Source organism: Helianthus annuus, chromosome 17, assembly GCF_002127325.2.
Source record: "Helianthus annuus cultivar XRQ/B chromosome 17, HanXRQr2.0-SUNRISE, whole genome shotgun sequence".
Taxonomy (NCBI): Eukaryota; Viridiplantae; Streptophyta; class Magnoliopsida; order Asterales; family Asteraceae; genus Helianthus; species Helianthus annuus.
The window spans coordinates 118,669,995-118,681,097 of record NC_035449.2 but is presented as its reverse complement, the minus strand read 5'-3'; the positions used below and the strand labels follow the sequence as shown (position 1 = coordinate 118,681,097).

Genomic DNA, 11,103 nt, shown 5'->3' with positions numbered 1-11,103 from the left:
TTTAAATACTTGCCACAATTATTAGCGTTATGATGTCTCGAGCAATCTTCACACTTCGTCTCATCCCGATGTTTCCGCCATTGGTTGGGGTGTGACAATAGTCTTATAATATATTCTATATATAACTACTGCAGCATTAGTTTTTTCTTTAAACTCTAAATTTTTGGTTTTAATTGTTAATGTTAAAGTATCTAAAATATTTGGATCAAATAAACCAATTGAAAAGTTTGGATAGCAATTAAAGTAAATAGGACCATTTGAAATATTAGACTCAGCCATAGCTAGTAAAGAATTATTAATATTTGTATGTCTTGCATCTCTTAGAATTAGTAATACAGGAGCATCAATTCCTAATCTGAACATGGGTTTAATGGCGACCTGAACTAAACCTATGTGTAGAAATTTATATAATTTTTTATGTCTTTTAATAGCTTCTATTGATAATAATTGCATGTTTTGATAATCTTTATTAATAGGTATGGTTTGTTCATGAGTTTTTATAGAATAATCTTGTAAAAAATCAAAAGTACCAATTCTGTAAATAGTTTTAACATCTTGTTTTGGTATATTCCAATTTAAAAGATTGTTTTCAATTTGAGAAATATTAATTTCAACAGAATTCATATGTAAAGAGTTTATGTTTTCATCTTCTTCATCATTATTATTTGAGCTATAATCTCGTTTAGAAAAGAATCTTGATAACTGATTTATTATAATTATTTGCCTTTAAATTTTTAAAGTAGGGCTTCTGAGGGAACACCCCCATATCGTTGTGGTCCGGCTGCCCATCTTTACTATTTTTGGGCACAATGCTAATCCAACCAACGACCGTCAGGGCTTACCAACACAGCTTTACCCCCCCCCCCCCCCTTTTAAAATTTGCAAGGACAATAATCATAATAAATTAGTTATCAAGATAGTATTTAAACAGAGACATGGCTCTGATACCAAAAGTGTGTTTAGGATTTTTGGTCATTTGCTATTTTTTTAACATGTACAAGCATTGAAAGCATCTTTTACAATTTTCTAAAGCACACATGAATTTTAACAGCTTTCAAACTCCCTGGAATCCCTTGTGCGGGATTTCAGATTTCAAACCCCCTAAGGTCGTGGGGTATGGGGCTTGGGTTGGGGCGTGGGTTGGGGTAAAACGCCCAAGCCACCACCCCGGGTGGGCTTCGGTTGGGGCGTGGCCCCTTGGGGCTTGGCTTTCAAGCCGGGCGTGGGGCGGGGGAGCAAGGTGAGTTGGCGGATTGTGATTGGCCCATTAAAAGTTGCCGTTGGCTAGCCGTTGGGGGCTAGTTTTTTTAAAAAAAAATTCCTTTATAAATACTTACCACATTTTAACATTTTTCTCACACAATATCAAACACATAAAACACAATATTGCAATGAGTTCTTCAAGTTATAGTGAATCGTCATCATCATCTGACGATGGTGCGGAAATATTTCTACAAACGATCATGGCGGTGGTGAAAGCTATAATGGAAGACGAAGACGATGAGGAAGAGACTCAACAACCTAAACGGAGGAGAAGGTACATCGCTCATGAACGACACACCGCTAAAGATTTGTTGGTAAGCGATTACTTCTCAGTGGAACCTAAGTATGATGAAAAAATGTTTAGGCGTCGTTTTCGTATGAGTAGAAACTTATTTTTAAGAATATCTAGAGATCTTGAGGAGAAATATGTTTGTTTCTAACAAAAACCCGATGTTACCGGGCAATTAGGATTTAGTACGTGGCAAAAGGTCACGACCGCACTTAGGCAGTTAGCGTAAGGCAATAGTTCGGACATTATGGATGACTATTTAAAAATGTCTGCACGTGTAGCTAGAGAAACTCTTCACAACTTTTGTTCGTGTATTCTAGAACTTATAGGAAAAGATATTTGAGAAAGCCCTCCTTTAGTGACATGCAACAAATATTGGAACATCACGCAGATTATCATGGGCTACCCGGGATGCTAGGTAGTTTAGATTGTATGAAATGGCCTTGGGAACTTTGTCCTACCCAATGGCAAGGCACTCACACTAGTGTATTTCACGGGGTGCCAGCCATCATGCTTGAAGCGGTTGCGTCCCAAGATCTTTGGATATGGCATGCGTTCTTCGGTATGCCAGGTTCACATAATGATATTACCATCATAAACCACTGGCCTCTTTTCAATGATCGGGTAAATGGTATAGGACCCAAAGGAAGTTTCTTTGTAAACGGGATTGAGTACGTGTACAGGTACTACCTAGTTGATGGGATTTACCCAGAGTGGGGGGTTTTTCGTAAAATCGTTCACAAGACATGGTACCACAGATCCAAAGAGATTAAAGTTTAACAGGGTCCAGATGGCTGCACGTAAAGACGTCGAGCGAGCATTCGGTGTTTTGAAGAAAAGGTGGCGAATATTGGCAATGCCTTGTCGACTATGGGACAAGGATCAGATTAGAAACGTGATGTACACATGTATCATTCTTCATAACATGATTTTGGAGGATGAAGGTAGAGCGGTCGTTACCTACTATGATGACGATGACCCCCAACCAGGTAACGTAACAGACGAAGATAAAGCGGCAAATGAATTTTTAATAAAGTCAAGGGATATACATCAGAACCTTCGAGCTGATTTGGTGGAACATGTTTCAACGATTCCTGGGTTCGAAACCGACAAAGAGTGACTGTTTTTTATTTTGATAATTATTATGTATGTTTATGTATTTTTTTATAAAAAAATATGTATGTTTATTTTTTATGTAGTTATAAATATAAATATATATTAAAAAAATTGTTGATGTGGCTAGGCCACGCCGCCCAGCCACGCCCAACCCAAGCCCCACCATACCCTACAAACTTGGCTTTTGGGTTTGTTTTATTCAAAATCTACGTGTCGCCAAATGCCCAATCCAAACCCCAACCCAAGCCCCACCATATCCCATGGTCTAAACATTTTCAGATTCCTAGACAAAACCATTCCTTCTCTCGTTTCAAATTTCAAATGCCCTAGTACCACTTCAAAAATCAAACCCAGCTCTTCCTCCTCCCCCTCCTCATCTCTCTCTCTCTGTCAAATTCGTTATGCAGATGATTTTGGCTGGATCAAGAGTTTCAGAAGATAATAGCAGCTGAAAGTTAGATTTTACATGTTCAAAATTGAAGCCTCCTTTAGATCCTGGATTAGGGGTATGTTTTAGATGCTATTTTCAACAAAGATTGTTTAAGGTTTTAATATTTTTAGTATAAATTATATAATAAAAGTACGCCTTTTATATGACAAGAATGCACTAGGTGAATGGTTATAGTCTTTGTTTCAATTTGTGTTGCAGTGGTAAAGTAAGGAGCTAGGGTTCGATGATTTGGTTGCTTGGGGAAGCTAGGTGACTGGATTTCAACTCCTTCGTATATTTTGCATATAGATCTGGTAAAACTTTTTATTCTGTGGCATCAATGACTCTATTAAGATTAAGGCTTTGTGTTGCTTAGGGTTCCATTTGGGCTTCGTATCTTTTAAGGGTCTATGTCATTCGAGCTTTACGGGTTCGTCTTAGGCGTAGTGAGTAATCGATGTACAGAAGAAGTGAGTACGGGTAGCGACAGGGGAACTAGGGTTCCGATGACAACAAGATGCAACGATGGTTGAACGGTAGCGGTGACAACTCAGGGTGTTTAAACTTAGGGTTCCAGCAAAAAATGGAGATGGTTACAAGTTCCGTTGGTGATTGTGTTAAGATTCTACAGCTATTAGAGGAGATGAGGACGGACCTTCCAACCAAGCTCCGGCGAAGATTTTGGCAACTCTGGTAAGGAAGTTCTATCGTGCTTTCCTTCTATTCAATGTATCTTTAACATGTAGTTGGTTGTAAACTTGTAACTCATCGGAACATTATTTTGGCAACTCTGGTAAGGAAGTTCTATCGTGCTTTCCTTCTATTCAATGTATCTTTAACATGTAGTTGGTTGTAAGGGTGTAAGGGGCACTCACCTAAGAGGTGAGTCCCCTCTCTTACGCCCAACCAATCGTCTTATGCCACGTCAACTCCCCTCTTAAACTCCCCTAACACCCTAAATTGATGGCGGCACTCCCCTCATAGGTTACTCGGTTTTTTAATTTTTTTTTGTTTATTTATTTGTTGAAAATATACATGTTTATAAAAAAAAATATCAATAAAAATTAAATATAATTTAACAAAAGACATTTTAAAGTAGAAAATAAAAAAAAATTTAAATTCAAACTAGAAAATAATAATTAAAGTCAAACTAGAAAATTAAAATCACATTCAAACTAGAAAATAAAAATTACATTAAAACTAGAAAATTAAAATTTTAGAAATCGCATGGCCACCCGTACTTGTTAGCGATTTCGCGCTTTCGGGCGAGGATGAACGGCAAGATACTTGGCGGAGCATCGTCGTGCGGCTTGAGGAATGTTTTCATATCTCGATCGTAATTGTAGTTTTTCATGGTCTCGCGTTGTTTCGATATGAGCTCGCGAGCCTCCGACTCTCTTTTTTTCCTTAATTCGATCGCCTCCAATTCTATCGCTTGCTTCGCTTCTTTCATGGCGGTGTACTCTTTGAATTGTGCTGCCAACTCGGCCGAGCTTCCCTCGGACGATGTAGCTTGACGCTTGTCTCGCCGTTGTGGTCTTTGTGGCGAGGGGTCTTCGTTAATATCCGGTATCGAAGGGTCCACGTCAACGGGCTTTCTTTTATGTGCCGAACCTTCACCTTCCTCACCCAACAATGGGACTTGGGCCCATTTCTCGTGTCTTCGAACGACCTCCCACGCCTCGACATGTAGAGCGTGTGTTCTAAAAGAACCACCTCAACCTTTTGTAAAAAAACTTCTATTCCGGTGTCTGGATCGTAAACAGAAACATCAAAGGTTTTTGAATCCAGCCTGGTAAACACCAAGAAATAGTCACTGTCTAAAGGGACCTCTTCACCACTTTACGCCATCCAGCCTTGAAACAACCACTCTCCGAGGCTCCTTCCAGTTTTACATTCCAAAATCCGTCTCCGAAATAAACCGTGGCCATTCCACCTTTGAAATTTTGGCCGTAAAAGTCATTAAAAAATTTATCTGGCATTAGCTATAAAACAAATTCAAAAAATTATTAGTACAGAATTTCAAAAATTAAAAAGTTTTTTAAAATGAGTACTGAACTAATATAAAATCACTTACAGACATTCCAAGTTCGAGTTCAACTTGTGCTGTAAGATACGAGTTCTAACATACCAATTCTTTAAAACATGATACTTCAAATTTTAACTGACCAACTATTTTTATCAATATCCCATCTTTGTATTTCAATCGATGATCCCTAACTAACATGATCCACCCATTCATAAATATTGGCCCATCATCTCTTTTCCTAATACGTACCATTCTCAAATTCTCACCATCCCGTATTTAAACTGTTTTATAATATGGGATCTTATCTCCCCACAGAGTAGTGGCAAAATCATTAGGTATCTCCTAACAAAGCAATAGCAAACATGTCAAATGATAACCTCAAATATTCATATAACAGTCCAACGAAATAAAAAAAAATTTACCAAAAACACAGGCTCTTCTTTATCAATAAACGTTATGAATGAATGAGCCCTTTTTGTTGAATCCATATCTGCATAGAATCAAATAGATACTTGCAATTCCAATCTCACAACTAATAATGATCTGAAAATCGCACATAAACAAACTGTAGGATCGTTTTCAGACCCGAACGAGTCGATCAGAAGAGTTTATCTCAGTTTCAGAGGCGGAAACTAAGAAACTAAGTTCAATTCAGCAAGAATTACACTTTAAACTGTCGTTTCTATTGATTGAATGACATTTACAGCAATTCGACACTTCGGCAGCACTTCGTGGCAAAACCGGAACAACTAACTACTTGATTTCGCTTGGGACTACCTATTTATAGGCTTCTGATTCCGCTTGGGCACATTCCAAGCGGAATTACATTGAAAAAACTCAAGCGAAATCAGCAAGCACTACTCGAGCGGAATTAGAACATTGAGGTGATTTCGCTTGAAAGTGACCTAAGTCATTTCAAGCGGAATCTCCCTAATTTCCACTATCTCGTTTTTCGTGCCCTGATCTAATTAACTCTATACAAGACTCGATACAAGACGAAGACGACAAACGGATGCATCAACAAACTCCCCCTCGGATGTTGACGGAGTCTTCAGTGTCGAGTCTTTGCACCTTCAGTCTCTATCAGCCTTTGGGCTTCTCTTTGAAGTATCTGACACTGAAAGCATCCTCAATCTCTATCTTCTCTTCTCTTTCATCACCAACAAACTCCTTCCTTCGGATGTTGACTTCTTCTCTATTCATTTGCACCAACATACACTCCTCGTCGAGTGTTGAATCTTTTAAATTCATCAACAACAACAATCTCAGTATCAGAACCTGACTCTTTGACATTCAGACTCCCCCTCTCAATCAGCTGGGATCGCAGTCTGGCTTTCACAGGTTCAAGATCGTTGCCTGACTCAAATCTGCACATTCTCTACCACAAACATAAGTTTTATGATATTAAAATTTAACACACTCGGACACCACTCGTAAACATCACAAAATGATTTATCTTTTAAGTTCTGATGAACCACTTGCAAGAGCATTTTCTCTACAAAAACTTCTGATGACCACTAGTAAAATATGTTTTAAACTCTCAAACATACTCTCCCAGACCAACTGTCGTCATGATTAGCACTTGGAATTTTGAAATCAACTCTTCAACACCAGTTGTCGAAAATCTTTTTGAACTTTTCAAAATTTATGCTAAAACACACTAAAAATCTTTTTGGGATTTCTTTTATGATAAAGACATGCAGTAAAGAAATATTTACAGACAATATTTTTGTGAGTTTGTGTAAGAGGATCATATCAGTATATGAGACATATCACCAACACCATTAAGCTTCATTTCATTTTAAGTTCTAAACAATTTACCTTGATTGTCAGTATACTGGTCCACTTAAATTCTCACACAAAGTTCAACTGTTTCGAGATACAAATTAATGTCTTAAACACTTAAACTTATTTGAGTGTCCCACTACTTGAATATACTCTCGTATCCAGATCCCAATATTCAGTCTTACAGGTGAGTATACCACAGATGATATCTGTAAAGAGGTTAGATGCGAAACCGTGAGAGCTCAGGTCAGAACTTCCGTTCAGCAGAGAGATGACGGCACGACTTTTGGTGTGTCCCCTTTAGAGGATCTTTTCTTCAACAGCAATAATTATCAATCTTATTGTTTCATCATTTTTGCTGAGGGCTGTGCTATGTTTCAAGCATTTTGCAGAAAGTATTATGCGGGGACTAGGTCAGAATTTCCATTCAGCAGAAGTCCCGGGATAATACCCCAGATATCACTGAGTATAAAGACCTAGTATCTCAGAAAGAGGGACATTTCAAACAAGATTTCGGGGGTTACCCATATATCCAAGAAATGTTACCCACGATATAAGCAAGTTTGAATTTAGGTTTATATCTCGTCACAGCCTACTAAATGTGCAAAACCTACTGGCACATCCGCAGTAAGATTGTTTATCACATTTTATACTTTACATTTATTTAGCATGTTGTGATAGTCCACTGATGTACTATCATTTCCTCTTTTAGACACCAAACTCATTTTTGAATTTTATCATGTTTTTAACTTTTTCAAATTTTCTAATGTTTTTGAATTTTTTGAAATTTTTACTCCCCCTAAAATGCAAACACATTAAAAAATTTGAAAATAAACAATACAAAAATTTGACAACTGTTGTATCAAGCTTCAAATCGCCATCCACTTGGCATAAACAATCAGAACTCCCCCTTTCAACAAACTATTTTCCCATTAAGATTTCAAAACACTTAAGTTTGTATTAATCAAAATGGTTTTTCCGGAAAATAAGTTTAGTTGATTTTACCACTTGTAGGTATGGGGATGTGGTTCATCATATTGTCTTCAACCACTTGTATGATGATTGCATCAAGTTCAACTTAATGACCTTTGATTAATCACTATATAAGAACCAACCTCTGTACCACTTGTATGTAAAACAATCAAATACAAAGAATGATGCCGATTCATGTTCCACTCTTACCAACCTGGGAACTCCGGCAATTCATACTTCTCAATTTAACTTTTTCAAAAAATTTCAAGAAAGATGCCGATTCATGCTCCACGATTACCAACTTGGAGCTCCGGCAAGTATTTCTATTCAAAGAATATATCCACCCAAGCCTGACCAGCCTTGGGTGTTACCGAGCTACCAACACTCGGTTTCTTACCTCCCATCTTCTTCTCATAGAACTCTTTAACCCCTTTGACTTTTCGGTCAATCATTTTTCCAAAGATGTGTTTAACTTTGGGGTTAAAGGTCTTTTCGACATCAAAAACTTTTTTGTCAAAATAACATTGGTTTGAAATTTCAATTTTACCAATTTTCTTTTTAAAATTTTCAGCCCTAAGTGGTGGAAAATTCTCATCATCCATAGTCGGAACTGATTTTTCACCATTTTCCTCAACCTGTGGCTCATTTGATTTTGTGGAATCAGATTCATCGCTAGAAGATAGCTCCTCTGATTTTGGCCTATCAGAATCATCGCTAGAACTATCAACAGACCTTTTAACCACCCATTTCTAGTTGTTTGATTTAGCTCTCTTCTTGTAAAACTTGTTTGAACATTCACCAATTTCAAAAGTTGAGTTTTTGAATAATTTAGTTCTATCAATTGGCGGTTCAAACTTAACCACTTTTTCTTTCAATTTACGAGATACTCCCTATTTTGATCGTATTGCCTTAGAACACTCTCTGGCAATATGTCCAACTGTGTTGCATTGGTAACAGGTTCTCGTTTCTTTCTTTTGTTCAGCAAACTTCATTTCTTCTTGCTTCTTTGCAAGGAACTCTCTGTTTGACTGCTTTCTGAACAACTTTTTTTTCTCCTCTTCTGAAGAAGTACCTGAAACAAATGTCATCTTTGATTTAAAATCTCGAACATATTTTTCATTTTTCTGTTTTTCTGTTGGAGTAAAACCAAGACCTTTCTTTTTGAAATTACCGTTATGGTTTGGTTTCTTTTGAAAACCAGAACCAGACCTGTAACCCTTTTTCTTGTTTTCTCTTTGTTGAACTCTTGAGGTGTATTTTTTAGGTTTATCAGTAAGATTTAAATCTTTTATTTCAGAAATATTGATTTCTGTTAGTTTGAAAACCTTGTTTATCATTTCAGTTTTAACACCTCTTATTGGAAATTTCTCATCAGAATATAATTTGTCAGAATCATTCAAAGTATATGCAACTTTAAATATCTCATCATCCAAATTAGATTTTGATAACAGGAATTCATTACTATAAACTCTTTTGCCCTGTTTTTCTTTTTGACCCGGAATGCTGGACTCAGACTTTGACTCCGACATAGACTCCGACTTTGACTCCTCAGTTTCATCGTTATCTAACACATGATCCACCACTTTCTTCATCAATTGAGATTGTTGATCAGTGTCAGGCGATGTAAACGTGACATCAATATTTTCTGGCAAATTGACTGACGACTCCGACTCCCACTGTAAGTTTGTTGCCTTTTGGACTCTTTCAGAATTTGGATTTCTGGGCAAATATCCATTTTCCAGCGTGTAACACCTCGGAATTTTGTGTCCAATAAATAAATGACACGTGTCGCATACGACAAAAGTATTGTAAACCCAGATGTAATCAAAATGTACGGTAGGATTTTTGAACATGTCGACATGTTAATTTTTACCTCTGAGCGACTTCTTCATTATAAATCCCAAGACCCTAAGCAAAATTTATAAGCATCTAATATATCTTAATCCGGTAATTACTAACAACCAAAAGGATCCAAGTTACTAATCTAAATCCTAAGAAAATAATGCAATGCAAATAATTATTTATAAGCCCATCCTTGTGCAAACCCATGATGCATTATGATACTGACCAAGCATGGGTTAAGAAGAGCCTCATACTGACTTGTTCCAAGCACAAAGATTATTTATTACAAATTGACCATTCAATGCTTGAAAGGTTAATTTTTTTTGCCTCTGTTAAGCTCTTACGGACCGTAAGGGTCCTGCCTTACGGACCGTAAGGGGGTGAAGGGGTAAAAATGTTTCCGCCATAGGCTTACGGACCGCAAGGGCCATGCCATACGGTCCGTAAGCGACGCCCAGCGACAGAAAGTTGGCTGTTGGCTGTTTTAAGCGGTAAAACATTAATGCAAAGATTTTCCAGAGATATGGGCGACCCCTAATCATCTTCTAGCACCAAGGGACAGTTGTTGATCATCAAGGAGCATTGGTAGGCCTTGTTGTAATGATCTTAAGGATCTACATTGCCTATAAAAGGCCACATTGGGGCAACAAGTTCCTCACACCTTCTTGATCACATCTGGAGCTGAAGAACACTCTCAACTCTTCTCTTATCTTGCATAGGACTTCAGTAAGTTGTTCAACCCTTTGTGGTTTAGTTTTTGCTTAATTTTAGCTTAAAAGTCAATCTGTCGTAACTAACGGTTGACTTAACGGTTAATCACAAATGGTCCAGTGATTAACCGAATCAAAGGTAGTTATATGTTGGTATTCATGTGGGCATTAAACCCTTAAAAGGGCACCCTCTGATTCCCACTCTAACTAGTTCAAATGACGAGTCAAACATGCTTAGAAAAAGTCAACAGAAAGCTGTTTTGTGATTTTACACATAATCGGTAATGTAGAGGGTGTGTAACCTGTTTAAACACTCATAAAACATGATAATAAGTATATTAACTAAGCTTGTTTGATCCGACCATTTGCTATATTGACCCGGTTCGGAACCGAAAGTCGCGAAACTTTGACTTTTTGCTTTGACTTCAGTTCTGACCCATTAAAGTATGATTTAGATATGCCTTAGGACTCTCTTAGGACCAGGTTACAGGATGGTATAACCCTCTGTGACCGGTTCGTTATTTGTCCGAGTCTTTTACACCTTTCCGTTAAATGCTTAAAAGTTGACCGTAACGCCCTTTTTAAATTAAAACGAGAATTTCGGACATGTGAAAGGACCATAACCTTAGTTACTGAATTCTAAACGTGTCCCTAAAATTTCACGTCA

The 11,103-nt window shown here is 37.4% G+C and overlaps 1 long non-coding RNA gene across 1 annotated transcript; it reads left to right on the top strand.

Annotated features, from left to right (window-relative positions):
- Window positions 1-3,002: 3,002 nt before the first annotated feature.
- On the top strand, window positions 3,003-3,821 carry LOC110923126. Its single transcript, XR_004886626.1, has 3 exons — window positions 3,003-3,174; window positions 3,318-3,368; window positions 3,475-3,821. It is a non-coding gene; the product is annotated as an uncharacterized LOC110923126 (long non-coding RNA).
- The last annotated feature ends 7,282 nt before the right edge of the window (window positions 3,822-11,103 follow it).